General features: G+C 34.2%; 1 protein-coding gene across 4 annotated transcripts in view; it reads left to right on the top strand.

Moving 5' to 3' along the window:
- Positions 1–23608, top strand: part of LOC126968051 (protein sprint) — a 331292-nt gene that overhangs the window by 138654 nt on the left and 169030 nt on the right. The gene's annotated exons all lie outside the window — the stretch shown is intronic.

The raw sequence follows: 23608 nt of genomic DNA, 5'->3' as shown, positions 1-23608 counted from the left end.
AATGACGATGACACTTAAAGGCATAAAAGGCATTTATTTTCTCAAAATTGATTCCTTTACAATAATTCTTTTTGATGTTATTTCTAATAGACTAGATACTACTACCACTTCGGAAACAAATGGCGCTCTGAGAGAGAAGAAGCGGCGCAAGAAACTCTCCCAGCATTCTTTTTTGGGGCTCATTTCAATAATAATATACAATATTGTACAGTCATTACTATCGCTATAAAATAATCACAATCTAGTCCCAGTCTGTCCGATCACTTATGATGACTTAGGATAACAGACAAAGAGCTATTTTAGACAATAGTTATAATAAAAAGAAACAACTTTATATTATACTAGCTGACCCAGCAAACGTTATATTGCCGATATTAAAATCGCGATACAAAAGTAACTGTTGATCGTAGATGGTTGAAAATTTGAAGTTACATTAAAAACAAAAATTGCCGTGGACCACCCTTAACATTTAGGGTGATGAAAAATAGATGTTGTCCGATTCTCAAACCTACCCAATATGCACTCAAAATTTCATGAGAATCGGTTAAGCAGTTTCGAAGGAGTTTAACTACAAACACCGCGACATGAGAAAATTTATATATAGAGATATGTTACATTAAATTATCCACATCACGTGTAACTTAATATTGATAACAATCGAGACAAACGTATTGCGAATGTAACGGAGTAATATAAAATGAACTCCAAATATAGTAAAATACATTTAAGCTTACGCCCACACGTGAAAGCTCGCTCCTGTTCGACATTTTACACATTGCAATAATAATTGATTCATTTATCGGTGGAGTTAAAACCATAAACTTAAGCGTAATAGAGAAACTCTCTCCTCATTACGGCGAGACTAAATTTAAAATGTTCATGTGTGCTAGTTTTACAGATGTGTTAGTGAGGTAGTGAAGTGTGTAGTATTTTGATTTTCGGCACTCCTCCAAATATTGATATGCGGCGTCATATACACGTATACAACATTCTTAAATGATTATAATCTTAAGAAAATAGTGTGTTTTTGTTTAATATTTAGTATTTTAAGTGCATATGTTCAACGAAAATAAACATCACGAAAGTAGTATCGAAGAATCAGAATTTACCTGTGAAATGTTTATCGCTATAAAATAATCACAATCTAGTCCCAGGCTGTCCGATCATTTAGATATTCAGCAGTGGAGTAATAGGATTTACGACAGAGCTTTTTTTTTATAAAACATTTAAATTTATTTATAGATAATGCCTGAACAGTGGCTGGGACTTTAGTGTAGAAGTGTATACATTTACCCTTAAAGCTATTATGTATATGAAGCCTACTAGAATTAGTTACAAGCAATCCCTTATTTCTAGTGTTATAATAATGAAAATCACTATTAAGAGCAAAAAGGTGACGATTTTTATGAACATGTATTAAATTTTCATAAATGTACTGACAATGAACAGTCATAATATTTATTTCTTTAAATTTTTCTTTGAGAGACTGTCTATAACCAAGCTGATATATAGTACGAACAGCTCTCTTTTGTAGTGCGTGCAAACACTATATCAATGTCAGCAGCATGACCCCATAGTAATATACCGTACGTCATGATGCTGTGAAAATAACTAAAGTACACTAATCTAGCGGTCGCAACATTCGTGTACTCTCTAATCTTTCTAACTGCATATGCCGCAGAGCTGAGTCTATCTGCTAGATGGGTAATATGTGGACCCCACTAAAGCTTTTTATCTAACAAACAACACAATCTAATACAGAATTTGACACCATATAATTAATATCCGTTAAAACACAGAATAATAACTATAAAAACACTAAAATTAAATTGCAGTCTCATTTGACAGGAGACTAATAGACACTAAATAGTTTCGAAACGGTTGCATGGTCTTCATCTATTCCGTCTCTTTCTCACACCTAGGTATTTTGTAAGGATAGTAATCTCACTTTCACACAGGGTTCGTCTATTACGGTAGTATACTATGTTTATTTATAAAACACAGATGACATGAATAGATCTCTACTCGCAGATCCGCCTGTTCGAGGGCTGTTTAAATAATAAAAAAGTATCTCAATTTTTTATATATATATATATATATCATGAAAATGATCTTTGTTTGAGGCTCAATCAAGCCTAAAACACTGATCGTATCGACATGAAACTACCACCATTCGATGCGAAATTTATCCTAGATGGTTTATGGCTACTATATTACTATACTACTTATTACTTATTTTTGGAATTCCAACGTTCATTCATTAATGTATTTCTTGCTAGTATATACTAGACAGACTACATAAAGTACAGATATCTGTAGCTGACGTATTGTGCAACATTAGCGCTGTGTATATCTTATCTGAACTTCGGTCACGCGAACTCACGAGATTTAACCCATCTAAAAAGTGTCTGACTAAATATATTTATTTTTAATTATTTATTTATCGTGTGCACCAGTCATGAGCACTACGGTGACGCGAACCCATAAGATTTACCCCTACCAAAAAGCACCCAACGCGGTTAAACAAGTTTTCATTTCAATAAAACTTAGAATGTTATATGAAAGATGCTTGTCTTTTCCGCATATACATCTAAGCATCAGATATTCAAATTGAAGTAAATTAAACATAGAAGCTAGGGGACATATTACGAGAATTGCATTTTTATTAACCTCAATTGCATTGAGCCGCTCGGGTTGCTGCGGGAGAGTGGTCTCTTAAATGATTACGAAACCACATCGTCAATTTGTTACGTTCAATAGTCTTTGGTATTTGACTTGTTAGAGATTTGTATTTATAAACTTTTCAATGTTATTATAATGTCCGAAGGAATTAAAAAAAATTTTATAATATCTCAGACATTATTACCTCTGAATGCTCCGAAACTAGTAACACGGATGAACAAAAATAAATACTTGTTATGCCTACTTACTACCCGGTTAAGTCGAGTTTTATTGGGCTATGTATACATACACATCGCCCAATAAACGACATCTACTATATGCTGTATGCTTCTATAATATGATCCCATAAAATGTACAAAACAAATGTGTTACAAAATTTAAAAGAATTGTTAAAAAACTTTGTGTGGGAAAAGTTACTAGAGCATATAAGCATGAAAATAAGGGACGGGACAAGCATGACGTTGACTTTGCCCATAACAAAAGCAGTGCCTTTCAGGATTCTTGAAAAACCCAAACATTCTGAGCGGCACTACAATTGCGCTCGTCACCTTGAGACATAAGATGTTAAGTGGCATTCGCCCAGTAATTTCACCAGCTACGGCGCCCTTCAGACTGAAACACGAAAATACTTACACATTACTGCTTCACGGCAGAAATAGACGCCGTTGTGGCACCCATAATCTAGCCGGCATTCTGGCCTCCACACACTGGTTCCTGTGTTCCCACTGGTAACACATTTGGTGAACTTATGTCGACGACAGACATAAAACTATACAGTTTTGCCACAACGTTAACATTTCTCATATTTAAAAATATGTCTGCGAGGAATCGTCACAATTAGAGAGCCCAGCTTACCGTGATGAGAGAGGGTCTTCAGTCAGTCCTCACTCCTCATTAGCTAACAAGTCACGCATGCTTTTATAAATTGCTATGTTTTCGTTATCGCTAACAACACTGTATCTCTTATTTTGTTTCCGTTCTGTTTTTAAATATAATTACATTCTTCTTTTTAAATCGCATTCAATGAAATGATATGAAATTTTATTTGCAAGAAATATTTTAGTTAAGATGTTAACACAATATTATTAATAATCCAATATCTTCCGTCAATTGACATGCAAAATATGTTATAGAGTTGTCTAAGTACCAACACACTACTGTTATACTGAAATATGTCGGATGTCAAATTGTAAAGGAGTGTATTTTGTAAAGCAAGAAACATAATATTTTGGTAATAACATATTGTTTTTTTAAGTTACGCAAAACTTTTAGTGTGCTCTACGTATATGATTTTAAAGAATATGATGTTGGTGACAAAAATCAGGTCAAACACTTCTTAGAGACACTATGTGGTGATAAATGCGGTAGAAGCTTCAATGCAACAAATTTATTTATTTATTAGCATCGCCAACACAATAATCACTAACTAATTACATAATTTTATAATATTACTTCTAAATAAGTCTAAATCTAAGTGTTATTGCACTTACAGGCAACGAACACATGCAATTATAACATAACTAATAAATAAATAATATACATAAATTATACAATTTTAGTTTCTCTAAAGTGAAAATTAATTAAAAAGAACAAAAGTTGTGGGAGTCTCCTTTGCATAGGATGCCGGCTAGATCATGGGTACCACAACGGCGCCTATTTCTGCCGTGAAGCAGTAATGTATAAACATTACTGTGTTTCGGTTGGAAGAGCTAGTGAAATTACTGGGCAAATGAAACTTAACATCTTATGTCTCAAGGTGACGAGCGCAATTGTAGTGCCGCTCAGAGTTTTTGGGCTTTTCAAGAATCCTGAGCGGCAGTGTTTTGTAATAGGCAGGGCCTATCAATGAACATACATCAGATGAACGTGCTACTCGTATCGTCCCGTATTTTCATAAGAAACTTATTTTACTTAAGTACGGCAGAACTAAAATATTACAATAAATGAATAATTGTTGTTGAACAGCAAACTTTATTCCTACCTAGCAATAAAGTAGATATGTTCCGATATTATGTTGTTGTTATGATTGAGGGGTTTTTAATAAATCGAGGATCGTTTCTCCTGTCACGTATTTAGATACGTAGGTAAACCACTGAACCAAGGCATATCCAGTTATATAAGTTTAAAGGCATCGCATCAACCTTATTCATATTTATATAGGATGTTCATAAATTCAATACGCTGATAAAAAACTATCCGTTACTTCCAAGATCAGTATCTTCTCATTAGCTTGTATGTTTTTCTGATTTCTACCAAATCCTTCTACTTGTAATAAAGTACATAATATTTAATACTATATTTTTAAACGTGTTTTCAACATATTCTGTAAGCTATTATTGGAACAACAACAGAGCTGTGAGATCACGTAGATTTAAGATTTAATTTAAATTGAAACGTGTTACTGAAAAAAAATTATCAGATTAACAGATAGACTCGTAGAGAGATGGACAATCAAGTGATCCTTTGGAAAATTGAAGAAACGTTCCTTTTTTATACGGCTTCTTTCTGTATTCAATTGCAATTTTTAAAGGGCGATCTGTGATTAATATTTCAATCTATTAATTACTCATTTCGATAATCAAAAACCAAACCAAAAGTATTAAAGAATCGATACATAGGTAATGACTTACTAATCTCTTTATTTTCGTTTCATCTAGGGAATGAGGTATTGTTTTTTTTACGGATTGCCTGCGTAAATATTAACACACTTAGATTAAGGATTGGTCTCTACTGCGCTCCAACTAGATATCGCAGGTAAGTCGCAAAGTGCAGCAACTTATACTACGCCCAATCATCGAAGTCGGTTGGCGATATTGAGTTTTCCGTCCATTTATCGCGCACATACTTATAGCAAATATAAGACTTTTATGGTTTTCTCATGGATGCCATTGTGAAATCTGGACCAAATTACAATGGGCCACACGGGAAGCTTTGGAATAAAAAGAGAATTATCAAAATCGAAAGTTCAGAGGTAACAAACATATAAAAATACCGACGTGTTAACCTACTGCTTTTTTGAAGTCGGTTAAAAATAGGAAACCGTCGTAGCCAATGCTGGATTATAAAACATGGTTTTTAAAAAAGCAAGGAGTTATATTTTTTAATTTCAGTCTGTCAAATTAAGCGTGAGTAATCTTAGGCTGAATCAGAATTAGTAGCAGTTGATATAAAAAACAGGATGTAACAGAGATGTCCAAGTTCATTGCGGTCCATTAAAACTTTGAACAACTTTTTGTTGGTTCATTTTGTTGCGAATCGTATCGCATGTAGCTGCAGTTTACAACTTTATTATTCGTTATATTTTTTACGTGCTTAGTTATGAAGTAGATAACGTGCCAGGCGATTTGGTATCAAGTGAATTTACAGATAGTAATTTCAGCCACTTCATCAGTAAAATTAGAATTTAGAGCCATCCTAATTGATTAATCTTTTTATGATGTGAATACGACTTTAGCGGCCGTTTCACACTATACAACCTAAGCACGATATTTCAAGCAGAATTTATTGGAATCACTAGAACTTAAAAAGACTGCTAGACTTCTGGAATGACCTGAGCTGGTTGGAGTTCTTACTCCGCACTCACACTTACTCTTAAAAACGCACAATGGCCCAATCAAGAGGCTAAGTGTGTAATCAGCCCAGCTAAACTAACTAACTAACTAGCGGCCGTTTTCAATAACCCATCTATACTTAGTTTAACTTACTAGAGATAGACAAATCTATCCTTTTACGCTTACTTAAATTTCAATTACCTATTGATAGATAGCATTGGAATAATAATAATAATATTGACACACTTTTTAAACAAATTATCTTGGCCCAAGTTAAGCATATATAGCCTGTGTTATGGGTTACAAGACAATGACATATTTAATACAACATACTTACTTAAACATACATAAATTCATATAAACATACATAAATACATTTAAACATCCATGACTCGGAAATAAACATCCATATTCATCATATAAATGCTTGCACCTACCGGGATTCAAACCCGGGACCGCTAGCTTAGTAGGTAGGATCGCTAACCACTCGGCTATACAGGTCGTCAATATATAAGGAATATAACTATATTGGACATAACTATGGTGAATATGGATAAGGTCTTGTTATTAAACGGTGACAGCAATATATATAAGATTATTGAAACGGCCGTGAATCTGCTTCAATGAATTCAGATAGTAAATATGAAATTGTAATTACAACGAAATTTATTACCTTACCTAAACCCAAACCTTACCTAACATGAGCTACACATCTTTAAGACAGATACTATAATAGAGGAAAACGAAATGGTATTCTGTAGTTTTCCCTTAATGTCATAGAGGCTTGTCCATTTTATACGCTTCACCTGTATGTACACCTGTTTGTTTGACACCGGCTCGTTTGGGCGCGATTTTGACCCACTTTTAACGGCCAGATTTCGTTCAAACTTCGTAGATTTATCGAGGACCGATGGCAAAACATTGATTTGAAACATTTTTCAAATTGCAAAATAATATTTTTGTTAATTTATATGTATAATTTTCATGTTTCTTTTTCATCTGTAAGGCAGGAATTGATGTTAATTTTAACTTTCAAAATAACTTTTCTATCTTTTAGTCCTGTTTTCTACAAAAAGTGTGTATTTTAGTTTTTTTTAACTACTATTTATTATATTGCCAGGTGGACCTGTTATAGTTAAAAAATCATTGTATTAGTAGAATGCAATTACTAATTGTGACAGTAAGCACGACCATCATGTTCACGAAGCATCTTTACACAAACAATGAATTCCAGCTCTAAAGGTTGATGCATCCAATATACAATAATTTATATACAGCTAATTCTGTATTACTTTTATGAATTAATTTATATTATTTAAACACGACTTATATTATATTGGATGCAGCACCTTACAAACTAATTTGTTATTTATATTACAGCCATTGTAAAATACTCCAATTGATTGAAAAGAGTGGCTGTTGAGTTTCTCGTATGTTCTACTCACGAGCACAACTTTTTACGAACATATGGTAAATTCAGTAATTTAAAAGAAATATTTCTAGTTCACGATTCAAAAGGGCTTAGTTTAAGCCTAATAGACTATGACTTTATGGAAATTGAGTACCGCAAATTATATCGTTTATAGTAACGAGGATTCTAATGTGGTAAATAAATAATACATCTGATACTTCTAGTTTATCATATAAGAAATCAGAATTATATTTTTGTATAAATCTTGTTTGTTTGTAGGGCATAAAATTAGAACTGCTTAACCGATGTTAAATATCCTTTCACCAATAGCATGGTATATTATTATATCACTCAAAAATATTTTTTTTTATAAAAATAAGGGACGAGATGAGCAGGACGTTCACTTGATGGTAATAGATACGTCCTGCCTATTACAATGCAGTGCCGCTAAGGATTCTTGAAAAACCCAAAATTTGAGCGGCACTACAATTGCGCTCGTCGTCACCTTGACAATAAGATGTTAATTCACATTTGCCCAGTAATTATGCTATGGCGCCCTTCAGACCGAAACATAATAATGTTTAGACATTACTGCGTCACTTTAGAAATAGGTGCCATTGTAGTACAAAATGAATAGAAATAGCTACAAACTAAAAATAGGTACAAAAAAACATAGCCAATGTTGTTTTGCAACACTTTGCAGTTAAATACAGTGACGCGTTACACTTTTAATTTTAATATCAATTTCAGTTTACACAAAGTCGGGGTAGTTACTAGTAATATGGTCAAACTTGCCCAGCAAAACTGGTGTTTTAAAGTGACTTCAGCCAATTATCCAGATTACTTAAAGTTCACTATGCATCACTGTGGTTTGGTATGCAATGAATGGAATTTATATTGCAAGAGGAATGCAATATGTGCATTTAATAATAGTTGAGAGCGGAATAGACGACGAATTCCAAATTCCTGAAAACAAATTACGTAACGCAAATATATATAATAAATATGACTCACAAACTACATTGTATGCATATTTCATATACATTTGCAAATATGTTTGGCAACTAAAAATCTATGCATTATAGAGTTATTCGAAAACATTTCCAATATGTCTGAGGTTTTTATGAGCGGGTGAAGCTTTTATAAAATATAATATTAATAGAATAATTTGTAACCTGTTTATTAATAATATTTTATAAGGTATTATATTTGTATGGTCTAAACATATACAAATGTCGGTCAACTGCACACGAATGGCTCCTTTTGCAAGATTACAGTCACACAGAGAGACTTCTGGAGGTCTTGGGTAGTTAGCACACCTATAAACCGAGAACACTCTATCGTACGCATGTTTGCACATACACCCCCTCTCTCTCTCTCTCTCTCTCTCTCTCTCACATACACACACACACATACACACACACACACATTTACCTCTATCCTTTGGAATTTCAAGCTTTTTAGTCCCTGTGTAAAAGTGGAATCCTGGTGACCAGTAATACAGGTATTTTATTACCTACCACAGGCACCAGCGATCCACAACCAAAACTTATGTATCCCCTGTATTTTTAAGTTTTCGCAATATTGTAATTTTGGTTGTTGGTGAGAAATAAAAGTTATTATATTATATATTATATTATATTGTTTTAGATATTACATTTAGTATATTTTTAGTAATTGTATTATAGTATAATCACATGGAAAATCCTAGTGACGTCACTTTATTATGATGTTGGTAGTTTCGTATTATGAAGATTGGTAGTAGTGGAACTGTTACGAATTACTCTCAGCTATTGGGTACGTCTTGTTGGGGCAGTCGAAAGTGTCAGACGTGTTACAAATCATTTAGCGTTTCTTGTATATAGTTGTTATAGTGAAATTATTGAATATACAGTATGGTCTGCATACCTATGAAATAAATAAAAATATAAGTAATACACTAGTATTTAAAGTTTTACAATTTAATTAAAAACTTTAAATTGAAAAAGTGAAATTTTCAAACAAAATAAATATTCAAATAAATATACTAAGAATTAGCAGTACTGTTTAGACGACGTACATTGACCTCTGGATCGTCGGCTTCACCTTTGATTTGTTTGATTATTTGCGACGAAATAAAAACTGTCTATGTTCATTCTTACGAACACTTTTTTATTTCGGTATAACTGAATTGAACTGTAAATTCAATATTGTACATTTTGTTTTATATTCAAAATAGCTCACCCGCATTCGCAAACGTCAAAGAAACACTAAATGTCAAATTTACCGTAAAAGCAATAACAATTAACAAACTTAAAAACAAAATTTACACATGTACACACGTCACATACAGTAGTAGAAAGTGTCTATTTCAGCTTGATTCCTTCGAAAAGCAAACACATAAACTATTTGCCCAGAAGACTCGCGAATCGCGATACACTGATCACTGATTAGTGATGACTGAAGTGGTGAACATTCAAATAACGAAAAAAATAAGTCTTTAATAGGGAATACCTCGCAATTATAGTTTATCGATACTTTTTTACCATTATTTAGCATCCATTACGAAATACCTACCCAAGGATAGGATACAATAGGATACAACTATTTTTGTGCTATTCGAATGTTATTATAATATTAACAAATTATAAATTTAATGAACTTTTTTGAAAGCAAGTATTTTTTTACGATTTAACTTACGAAACTACTGTTTTGTGAGTTGTGGGTGACTAAAAAGGTTTTTTGATGTGACGGTGTAAGTTCCTCACTCGCACAGAATAATGAAAGAATAATAATATGGGTAGGTGTGTTTGTTGGGGATGATATCTGCTGTCAACGTTTCGGAAATTTCAAGGGTAGGGTGTACTCTCTGGCTGCGAGTAGATTATGAAGACCACGTCCGGTCATATCTACGGGTCATCTGGAAGGTGTCAAGGAAGCCAAATTGGCTTCAATGAAGCTAGGGGTCATTAATAGATCACGGTAATACTTCAAGCTGACCTAGATTCTAGCGCACTCCAAAAGCGCAGGAACACCAGACAATGCCTGTATTGTTGTCACCTCTGGTCGGACGCACCCCAGTATCAGGTAGAACCTAATGCCCGCGTGCAACTCATAGCTGCTCGAATTGTCGGGGATCCAGTGCTCTGTGAATGGCTAGATCATTTGGCGTTGCTGGGAGTTTCCGTACAACTGCTTGACCTGGTTCCTGCCGCCGAATTCCACTTCCGCACGACTCGCCACAAAATAACGATATCATCTCCACCATCAGGATGTCAGGCGTTCCCTTACAGTGCCTTTTTCAAAGAACTTTCTTCCTTGACATAGATATCTTTCAAATCAGCCTGTACACCTTTCTAAAAGCCCGGCAATGCTCCTGTGATTCCTTTGGTGTTGTAAGAGAATGTGGGCGGCGGTGTTCAATTAACATCAGGTGTCCTGTACGCTCATTTGTCCGTTTAAAACCTGAGTAGAAACGGGTAAGTTGATACGGTTTTGTAATACATAACATGTAAGACATTAAAAAACGTTATTGTTTATTTCTCCTTTGTTTATAATTATTATCTCTTTACTACTTAAACAAAAAAATAATTATTTAAATAAATTCATTTTCATTTCATTTCATTAAATACACTAAGTATTTAAGTTTAAGTAATTTAGTAAGCGTAGTGTTTTAAGGTTTTTTACGATAGGCTTAGTTCTGCAGCATATGCGGTTAAGAAAATTAGACGGTTAACTGACATAGATACGGCGCGATTAGTATACTTTAGTTATTTTCATAGTATTATGTCCTATGCTATATTGTTATGGGGCAGTGCGGCCGATATTAATACTATATTTGTGCTGCAGAAGAGGGCTATTCGCGCGATTTATAACCTAGGTCCTAAAGAATCATTAAGAGAAAAATTTAAAGAAATAAACATTTTGACTGTTGCTTCTCAATACATTTTTGATAATGTTTTGTATGTTCATAAGCACATTGAGGAATTTTCTAGAAACTGTGACATTGATAATGTTAACACGAGGAACAAACATAAACTTGTTGTGCCTACTACTCGGTTGGGTCGAGTTAGTAAGTCTTTTGTTGGGCGATGTATATGCTTCTACAATATGATCCCAGAAAATGTACAAAACAAATGTGTTACGAAATTTAAAAGAATTGTTAAAAAACGTTTGTGTGGGAAAGGTTATTATAGCATAAATGATTTTCTTAATGACACCACGGACTGGGAATAAAGCGAACACGTTTATTGTACGATATTACATTGTAATCCATATTTTATATTTAAAAAAAAAGCCCGCTGAGTATCTTGCGCCCATTCTTCTCAGGTCTAAGGCAGTCTCTTTTGAATGGGTGGTAGATTTTGACATTCAATAAGTGATTTTAAATCCTATTTTGAATAAAAATATTTGAATTTGAATTTGATATTTCTAGAAACACTGTGCGCTAAGTATTTAAAGTTAAATAGTATTTTGAATCGGGTATTATTTCCTTTAAAAGAAGCTATTTATACTATATATTCTATTCAAGTGGTTCGTAAAATTGTTTTATTATAGCATACACGAAATATCAGGGGTCAAAATATACATTGCGGGCCTTGAAGTTGGGAGTATGGTCTAATCTTGAAGGTCCCTAAGTCATATCAGTTCAGAAAAAATTGCACAAAGTAGCTACGTGAGGCTAGAAATTCATTAACATGATGTAATTTTGCATTTTGACGTAATGTTCAGTGGTGGAAATTGGCTGCTGGTATCAACCCGAACAACTCCTCTGAGCACTCTCCTTGATAGATTCTGTAGAAGATGGTGAGGTAACACACATCTCTACGCAACGCCAAATAATCAAGCCAATGATTCGAGCCGCTCTTCGTTGTATGCGGTCAAATTGAAGAAGCTGGTACTGGAAAGGGCCCAGGGGTGAGAACAGTACTCCATGTGAGGAAAAATTTGTGCCTTATAAAGTTGCAGGTTGGTTTATAGTGAAGTACTGTCTCACCTTACTGAGTACCACCATAGACTATGTGATACAATCCCAAACTTATATACAAATTTATATTTGGTACTTCATGAAGTGTATCCAAACTTATCGAATTAGAATAATATCCACATTGCTCGCAATAAACAAAAGGCGGTTAATATAATTTAATTTTGCTATCCTCCAGTACTTAATATTCACAGCACATTTGTATGTTATCTAGATCATAAAGTTTAGTGGCAAGGTAATACGAGCAAGTTATTGTTATTTCTAATTTATTATCTTTGCGACTATTTAACTCAGCTGGGTTAGACAAAGTTTTATAACTTTGTGTTAGTTTTGTTAACGACTTTAAGTATTATTTCATTTGATTCTTTCGTTTTAATTTAAGAGGAAGAAGAACGACCATATTAACGGGTCATTTGGTGATGTTGATCACCGTGGCCCACACTATCTTGTAACACCAGAGGAAAAACAAGAGTGTTTCCGATCTTATAAAGTTGAATAGACGTAGATATATAAATTCGAAACCCAAAAACACATTGGTTATATTGGCCGATGAGGATTGAACCGGGAGCGCCGTGGTGGGTGTCGAAGTTTCTATCTATTTCGCCACCAAAACTTCAAACGTAAAATCTTCTCGTCTCAATTACCACAGTGTCTGAAGACGAAGGTTTTCAACCGGTCCATGTTGCCAATGATGATTTACTTGACCAGACGAGAAAGCTCGTGGTTGCTCAGAGGGCGATGGAGACGGCTATGTTTGGAGTTTCCCTGCAAGTTCAGAAATGAGGAGAACTTTAGGAGAAGCAAAGTTACCGACATAGCCCAAATGATTGGGTAACTGAAGTGGCAGTGGGCAGTGCACATACGTCGACGCGTAGATGGTCGTTGGGGCAGTAAAATCCTCGAATGGCGACCACATACCGGGAGACGCAGTAATGGTAGACTCTCCACAAGATTTGGTTTCGATTTGGTCATGATCACCGGAATACGTTGGATGAGGGCAGTGCAGGAATCGTCGTGGAGATCCTTGGAGGAGGCCATTGTTCAGCAGTGGACGTCTTCCGGCTGATATGATGATGACTGCTAAAATATACTTCTATATTATACAATGCTTTTTTTTTACGAAACCAAAAATGCTATATATTATATACCTATAAAATTTTAAAATTAGGTTGAAAACAAATTTTTAGCTTACCACGAACAACAAAAAGCTTTGCCTTCAAAACGTGCTTCTACAATCACAATGCAAAGAATAAATGTGAAAAGTTTTCATGAAAAACGATTTCTACGTGCTAACTTAATAGTTTGGCAGTTAGTTACTAAGAAAACTTTAATATAATTTGAAATAATTTAATTTGTATTATATGTACAGAAATATAGAAATAGTACAGAAATATAGAAATAATGAATTTAAATGGTAGAACCATTTAAATTCATTGAACACGGCTATTTTCTGTCGCAAAACAGCAGTGCACGGGCAGATTGAGATATGATAGGTTATATAGCACTACGCGAAGCATAGGCTTTAGGTTCTTTTCTTTATGAAAAAAATGTATAAGTCGCCTAATCGTGAGTGATCACCGCCGCACGAGCTTTCTCACAGCTCGAGCATTGCTGGCCTATTAGGCGGGTATACGCGATTAATATGAAGATAGCGACGTGATATCGAAAACACCGCACAAGGAATTTCATTCAACAGTTTCAATGTACGTGGAAGAAAGTATCTTGAAGACCATATCTCAAATCTTGAAGACGTGACAATTCTAGTGACTTCATAGAGTCTAAATCACACAAAGAATTAACTAAAATATTATTTTCCAATTTGTTACCAAATTTTGTTTACGACTTTGTTCGTTTTAAGACGTTATTATGAGAAGGTTCCACACCTGTTCCAAAGCGCAGGGTTTGTATAGTATATTTGATATAGTTTGAGCAATTTGCACCATAAATAGTTTAACGGAGAGTGCTAGGGTTAGTGCTTAGGGACACTCGGAACCTGTCTGAAGTTCCCGGACTTAATTGTCTAAATAATTGGATTGTTGTAAATGGTTGTTCTCAGGGAAGATGTGTGTTTACGTGTACTTCATAATGAAAATAAAGTTAATTTAAAAAGAATTTAATTTAAGTATCTGTATGTAAGATCAGAACTAGTTGTAAGTAAATGAAATTACTTTTTGTTACTATAATCAAAAATTAAAACATTTTTTAAATTTTTGACACGTCTGCCTCTTTGATTCTTTTACTTACAAATACCTTATGATATGAAGTGTCACTAATGGCCGTTTTCAATAAGGTATCTCTAGTTACGGATACATTGCTGTCACCGATTAATGACAAGATCTTATCTATCCATAGTTATGTCCAATATAGTTATAGTCCATTGCTTTATGTCGATAGGTATAGGTTATTGAAATGTAAGTAAGCGTAAAAGGATAGATTTGTCTTACCTCTAGTAAGTTAAACTAAGGATAGATAGGTTATTGACAACGGCCGTAAGACGACTTAAAGTTCCGCGTGTGAAAATTGAAATCCATTATTTTGTTATGAACCTGCATCTTTATAGTATATTTTCATTCAATGATTCAAATTATCAAATATTTGATGAGTTTGACTTCGCAAGCACAGCAGCCGGCATTCCTCATAGTGGCTGTATGAGGTAAAAAGTTTCATTAGAAATGAGCGGGTGTGGATTACGAGACATTTACTTTATGCGGGGGTAATTTTCGTTAGTGAAATGTTTATATTATGGTTAGAATCGGCAGTAAAGTAATACCACTATTTTGTAATAAGAAATGACAAGAACAGCAAGATAAAATTCATTGCCGCTTAGGAGTCTGATACCCAAATATATTCTGAGTGGCACCGCGATTGTGCTTTAAGCCTTAATAGATCTCTGTTAAAGTTTTCACCTTGAGAATGTTTACTTAATACCATACCGTGGCTATTGTATTAGTGATGTGTATAATCTTTAATCTCGGTTGCCAGATATTTTTTGTATGAGTGATTTTGGAAAAAGGGGCGGAAATGTGTTACTGAAAACCGGGAGTGCACGCTATTTGATATAAACCAATGAGCGGGTGCGGTGGCGACGAGATGGTGCCAACCCATTTTACGTTACGTACTGTATGGCCGTCATAGTGTATGCGTGTGTGTGAGTCGAAAAAGAGAAAGGGAAATAGAGAAGGAGAATCATGCGTTCTCTGCACTTATCTAAAGTTATACAGTGCTGTGTATAAAATCTAAGGTTTCAAATTCCTTATAAAATAAGAACTAGTGATTGGAAAGAAAACATCATTAGTTCCCATCATGGAACTGTTAATGGTAGGTACTATTGGTAACGTATATTTTTGAAGTGAAAACTTCTTTAACGACGTTTAGCACTTTTATTTGGATGGGTATAAAATGTTTAACTCGCGTCATGAAACGTGCCCTGATCGAAAATTCTTGAGACAATTTTATACAGTGTTTTTGTACCAGGCAATCATAGTTGAAGAAGAGGTTGTCTTATGTATGACGCGATTATACCTTAATATTCCGACGTCATTCGCACGACGTAATTACTGCATAGATACCAGGAGGACATAAATATAGTAGCGGTGAAGTGAAAACTTCTTCTGATTCAAAATTTGTAAGATAGTCGTTGAAATTAATTTTATGTAGTGTTTTGTAGTACCAGGCGATCATAGTCGAAGAAGACATTGTCTTATGTATGACGCGAGTATACCTTACTACATCTTGTTACTCCAAGATTAAAATAATTTCTCCCTATCATGTAATTTTGTAGTGACAAAAGTAAGATAAAGACAAAAAATAATTCGAATAACTTTATTTCGCGTTTATTATTAATACAGTATATGTGTATCTATTTATTTCTATTGTATTGTCATCGTAAAATACGTTTGAATTTAGCAGTTCTGCTAGAATGGCTTTTAAATTCAATAACATGACGTGGTTGTTAGATTGTTAAGCAGCTGTCCATGACCTAACTGAGAATCGAACTGTATTGCAATATTAATGCTTTGTATTGGATAGAACTATATGTAGAATTATAATACGATATTATAGCAAATGATTGCGAAATTGAAGTGGGAGTGGGCAGGGCAGATAGTTCGACGGACAGATGGCTGTTGGGGCAGTAAAATCCTTGAATGGCGACCACGTACCGGAAGACGCAGTGTAGGCCCCCCAAAAGATGGACAGACGAACTGGTCAAGATCGCCGGAATACGATGGATGAGGGCAGCGCAGACTGATCGTCGTGGAAATCTTTTGGGGAGGCCTTTGTCCAGCAGTGGACGTCTTCCGCCTGATGATGATGATGATTATAGCAAAAAGCACTCCACTCTCTTTTACAATATAATTAATTATTTTGTAAATTATTAATATAATTTTTGTTATAATTTTCAGCGTGCAAATTATTAAATAGTAGTGGTATTTAATTTATTGCTACAAATTTTGCAAGAATTTTAAATGACGTGAGTAAGCATTTGGAAGCCATTTTCGAAAATTTCATTAATTTTGCATAGGTTTTAAACTCCGAAATATTCAATTATTTCTTAATTTAAATACCTGCTTCGGCTATAAGAACCTAAATATGTCATTTAGAAATTTAGCTTCTAAAAGGTAAAAACTAAGGGTGAAAGTTTATATGGGCAGTTCTTCAAAACGAATGACTTTCGACGGAAAAGCTATCCTTAGAGAAGCTATCGAAAAACCTACAGATTATCCGAGTATTATTAGTAATACATAACAATAAAACAAGTTACACATTACAGCCTGAAACAGATTTCATTCACAGAAAAGCATCATGCTTTATAAATCATCATTTCGGAAGCCGTCCACTGCTGGACAAAGGCCTCCCCCAAAGATCACCATTATCGATCCTGCGCTGCCCTCATCCAGCGATCTTTACCAGATTGTCGGTCCACCTTGTCCATCCTACCAACACTACGCCTTCCGGTACTTGGTCGCCATTCGAGGACATTATGCATTTGCATTATAAATAAAGGATTTTAAATAAAATTAAAAAAAAAAATTCTTAATACGTCCCGATTTACAATAACTAGATAAAAAAGCGCGAAGGAACGTCACACAAAAGGTATAAGACATTTCCCTTTTATGTAACATCATTTAATAACTTTAAAACTCGTTATTAAGAGTATGTTAATTTGACTAAATTGAAATGAAAAGTTTACAAACATATTTGCATAATATCACACTCATTTAAATATGAATAGATGTTAATTATAACTGATTGCATTGACTTCTTTGTGTGAATAAGGGCTTGGGCTGCATTGATTCAGTATTCTGCATAAATTATTTAAAATATTATCAATTCAGATGGAATTCATTCGACATGGAGCGACATTTATATGCATTTTGATCGTTCGTATCTGTGAGTTTTTATCAAAATGTACTGTAAATCTACAATGTAAAACTACAGAACACATTTCAATGAAATTTGTACACTGTGTGCAGCACATTTTTTACTGTTGATGTAATTTTATTCAATTTGGCTGAAAATAAGCGCTTTTGAATCGTCACTATAAATATTTCTATGAAATTACTGAACCTACCATATGTTGGGAAAAAGTAGAGTACGTGAGAAGAACATACAAGAAACTCAACGGCTTTTTTCAATAAAAATAGAGTAATTTACAATGGCTGTATTACAAAACAAATTAGTTACCAGGGAGGTTGGGAGGCTCCTTTGCACAGAAAGTCGGCTAGATTATGGGTACCACAACGGCGTCTATTTCTGCCGTGAAGCAGTAATGTGCAAACATCACTGTGTTTCGGTCTGAAGGGCGTCGGAGCTAGTGAAATTACTGGGCAAATGAGACTTATTTAATATCTTATGTCTCAAGGTGACGAGCGCAATTGTAGTGCCGCTCAGAATTTAAATATTAAATATTTCATAAAAGGAATTAAAGAACAAATTGTTAAAATATAAATTATCGTATATTGGATGCATCAACCTTTAGAGCTTGAACTCATTGTTTGTTTAAGGATGCTTCTCGAACATGATGGTCGTGATTACTGTCATGTATTACTGTAATAAATAGTAATGCGATTACTCCTTTCATATTCATTCCAACAAATACAATGATTTATTGTTGACGCATGGACCAGCCATCGTTCCTTTCGCACGTATTTGGGGGGAAGGAGATGACCCGGCACACGACGCCGCCGCAAGCAATTTTAGTGAGCACATGATAACTATTAAATTCCAAAAACAATGCTTTCTAAGCAAGTAGCCAGTTTTTGTAAGTCTGTTCCAAATTATAATTTTTCATCTCGACGTTTCGTTGACTTTACGGTAAGTATTTTCACGGGCGATTGTTAATCTTAATAAATATTTAAAAATTGTGCTTAGAATTTAGTAATAAAATTCTAGTTGTCATTATATGTAGACGTACGCATCTACAAATCAAAGCCATATTGAGTTTCATTGACTTTACGGTAAATATCTTAATGGACGATTGTTAATCTTAATAAATATTTAAAACTCGTGTTAAAAAATAAATTATAAAAACCTAGATTTCAAAATATGTAGATACGCATCTACACATCAAAGCCACTTTGAGTTAATATGATTTGTGGCAATTCAAAGCAATCTCACTCCTCAATTCAGCGCGAGGCCAAGAATTATTTGAACGCCACTCACAGTTAGTCGAATTGATTGATAATGAAAGAGCACTCAAGATGCCTTTTACGACACCAATCTCAACTGGCGTCGACTGTGTAATTAAGCCTTACACTACAATATTAAATTAATTTCAGGTTTTTAGGGTTCCGTAGCTACATAGCAAAAAAGGGAACCCCTTATAGATTCGTCATGTCTGTCTGTCCGTGTATGTCTCAGTCACTTTTTTACAAAACTATAAGAACTATACTGTTGAAACTTGGTAAGTCGATGTATTCTGTGAACCGCACTAACATTATACAAAAATATAAAAAAAAAAACAATAAATTTTATACATACTGAGAACTAAAGCTCAAAACTTTTTTTCATCAAACCCATAAGTATCTATAGGGGATAGGATAGGTCTTCAAAAATATAAATATAACTTGTAAAATAAGAGGATTATAAAACTAACAAAAATATATGATGTACATTACCATGCAAACTTCCACCGAAAATTGGTTTGAACGAGATCTAGTAAGTAGTTTTTTTTAATACATATAAATGACTAGCTGACCCGGCAAACGTTGTTTTGCCATTTAAATTATTTTTAGAAGTAGACCGTTTCTTGGACATTGCTTTATTTTTCTAAAATAAACGTAGCCTAAGTTACTCCTTATTACATCAGCTACTTGCCAATAAAAGTCGCCGGATTAGACGTAACAAACAGACAGACAGACAAAAATTGTAAAAAATGTTACTTTAGTGCATATACGGTATACGTATATGTATTCATAATATACATTTAGTAAAAAACGGTTATTTCAATATATTTATAAATTATAGCCTTTATGTTATTCTGGTGTGTAAGCTATATTATAGAAAAGTTTCATCAAAATTCATTCAGTAGTCTTTGCGTTAAAGAAGTTCAAAAATACATCCAGACATACACACTTTCACATTTATAATATTAATAGGATAGGATGAGAGCTCATTTGCACTGTATGATTTTGAGCAGATTTTTTGCCTTTTCCATTAAAATAATTTAATATCATTTTCCTTTCTATATAACTTTTATATTGCTGCTACGGGACCCTTCATGGGCGAGTCCGACTCTCACTTGGCCGATTTTTTCAACGTTCAGGTAGGAGCGATTTTAGTTTTTCAAGTGTTTTAAATGCTTTCACTGGTTTCAAGCGTTTGAATTAAAAAGTCGAGTGCTAGAGAATTTGTTACATTTTTTTTGTTATTCATTTATGTATAGTAGATAATAATCTCCAAATGTACCAAAATGTTATATATTTATTATTTAACTTTTATTTTATTTTTAATTTTATTTTATTCGGAAAACTTACAGCTATGTTATTAACAAGTAGGTAAGTATATAATTAAGTACTGTAGGCTAATTACAAATTTTCACTTATATATATTTAACTACTTAATTGATAATTATAACGAAAAATATCATAGATGAAATTTAAATTCTAATTGAAATATTTTAATTTAAAATAGAACCTTTTCATAATAATAATTCAACGTCAAAAACTACTCTCCATTCGAAAATATACCTCAGAACTGAGAAAAACGTATGCAAAAATTAAGCTGGTTTGAAAACAAAATTGATGAATAATGCGGGACTCGAACCCGCGAACGCGTTTCCGTGCGAGCGGTCTTTCCACCGAGCCGACCGTTCGAGTGACGTATCGTTGATATATCTTGTTCAACCTTTAGGTTGTGGCTTCATCGACAGGACCTAGTTGATAACTCGCTCAACCCCAATATTTGCATATTAGGAAATTTACTTGAGATGTTTAGACTTGAAAGGAGACTCGAGAAAACAAGGCGAGAGGTCGCAGGAGTCTCGCATCATTCATAAGTTTTATTTGTGTAATTAATCCCAGAAGTGAGGGTTATCACTTTAAAAAATAGCAAATAGTACAAATACCTGTTGTATTGCCCATTGTAGCCCCATAATACCCAGAGACAAAATATTATTTTTTCCCATCGCGATGAAAAGCCGTTTTAGTCTCTGGTACGACGGAGAAAAATGGCCGATTCTATCCCGGCAAGAGGCCTTTGTCCCTCGTACCAGGGACTAAAAGCGAGCTTTTTCATCCAGGTGATAAAAAAAATCGTATACGCACCACGTTAGATAAGTAGGACATTGTCACCCGCGTCAATATTCCTCGGGTGAGAATGACCTACTTTTCTCCCTAGGTGCGTAATATTCTAATTTATTAAATAAAGTGAACGCAAGAGCATGTTTCGCGTATAGTAATGTTAACGCGTCTAAAGAAGATTGCACATGAATACAATTATAATAAAGAGTTAGTCATTTCCGGTGGACTCCATAATGTCTCGCAACACTGCACACTCCTATGTTATTTTACAGTAAGTGGGGGCAAGGACGTGCCGTAAAGCAAATGATCGAATGAGTGGTAACTCTGTGGGGACAATATAGTATCATAGATAGTTCAGTACCAATATTATATACACATAAAAAATAACACTCTATTATTTCAAGGATTTATATTTTTTCCTTTCAAAAATAACAAAGAATCTAATTATATTATATAATATTTGTTATATTTTTTAATAATCCCAGAAGTGAATTTCCTAATATGCAAATATTGGGGTTGAGCAGGTTATGAACTGTAAATTAGATCCTGAAGATGAACCCACAACCTGAGTGTTGAACAAGACATACAAGATTTATCAACGATACGCCAATCGAACGGTTGGCTCAGTTGTAAAGAGCGCTCGCACAGAACGCGAGAGGTGCGGGTTCAAGTCCCGCATCGTTCATATTTTTTTTTATTTGTGTAATTAATCCCAGAAGTGTGAGAGTTATCACTTTAAAAAATATAACGAATTGTTTGGATGTTATCCTTAAGAGATAGACATCGCCGGCTTCTCTATAGATTTATATAAGATACACAATTCCACTACACATTATTTTGATATATCTCAAAGGGTTTAGACAGTGTTTTCGAAGAAATCTTCCAGACAACATATTTTTTTCCGACACTCTATCAAATATCGTTAATGATTACTACAATATATTAAAAAACTCAACAAATTATATACTAAAACTTTCCTCGAGAACCACGCTATGCATTGGTGAAAAATGCACGAAATTCAGTGCAGTAGTTTTTGAGTTTATGGCGAACAGACAGACAGACAGATGCGGCGGAGGACTTAGTTTTATAATATGTACGAGTATATAGTGATCTATGATCAAAATATCATGAATATCAATACGCCATTCCATAGATGGTTTGGAAAGAGATATCACATTTATACAGAGATATAGATCATTTTATTGAAATGCTAAAATAATATAATCATATTTCTTTTAGGATCACGAATGAAAATAGCAATAGGTCGTTAAATGAAACAATCTTAAAACTAAATTATGAATCCAAACACGTACGTCCGCAGCTCTTTCGGACAAGAGTACAATTTTCTTTCGTCTGACTTCCCAGCAATCGTTATTTTTTCCGTCTAGCAACTACATCTTCCCCTCTCTTCCTCTTGACATCCCCGGTGTACCGTGACCGGCCTTCGCGACGGCTTTAATTAAACGAGACTTAAAACTTTAACAGTCTTCAAGAATTTTTTGCGACAAAATTTGAGTAACTTAACAGTCGTCTGGGAAGTTCTACTAGGAACTAAATTATTTTATTGATAAATGTTACTAAGTGCCTTAGTTTTTATGTAAGCGTGGACAAAAGAGTAGGGCTTAATTGATGTTAGGTTATCAGCCCGTTGCAGTTGGTCTAGTGAGATTGAAAACACTGTTTCAATCTTATTTATTTCGCGATCCATTACAGCTTGATAAATTCTGGCGACCATTCATATTAATAATATATAACTTAACTAAGAAAACAAAAATATTCAGAGCTGGCAAAGTAAGCTCTAAATTTATTAGTATTCGCCACTTAATACCTATGTGAACCATACGTTCGTTTGTCCTCCTTTTCCATAAAACAAATTGTGACGAAAGGGTTAGGATGTTTGTCAACTTGAATTTTTCCCGAAGCGAGTCTCTTGGTCGTATATTATAAATTGCTCTAATATCCCCTCTTGTGTATGGAATTGCTGTTTGGTTATAGTATTCGGGAATATATTTCAGGATGATTAAAAAGGTAAAATATGAAATTCGGGTTTTGTAAAGACCTTCCGTTAAAAAGTGTGGGCTGTGAAGTGAGAATTGCATATTTAAGTATAGTACCTTGCCAAACCACCCGAGCTTTATCAGTGGGAGGCTCCTTTGTACAGGATGCCGGCTAGATTATGGGTACCGCAACGGTGTCTTTTTCTGCCGTGAAGCAGTTTTTTTGTAAGCATTATTGTGTTTTTGTCTGAAGGGCGCCGTAG

The sequence above is a fragment of the Leptidea sinapis genome, chromosome 14 (genome assembly GCF_905404315.1).
Source record: "Leptidea sinapis chromosome 14, ilLepSina1.1, whole genome shotgun sequence".
In the NCBI taxonomy this organism is placed as follows: domain Eukaryota; kingdom Metazoa; phylum Arthropoda; class Insecta; order Lepidoptera; family Pieridae; genus Leptidea; species Leptidea sinapis.
Note: the sequence above shows the minus strand (reverse complement) of the source record. Positions and strands in the feature narration are given on the sequence as shown.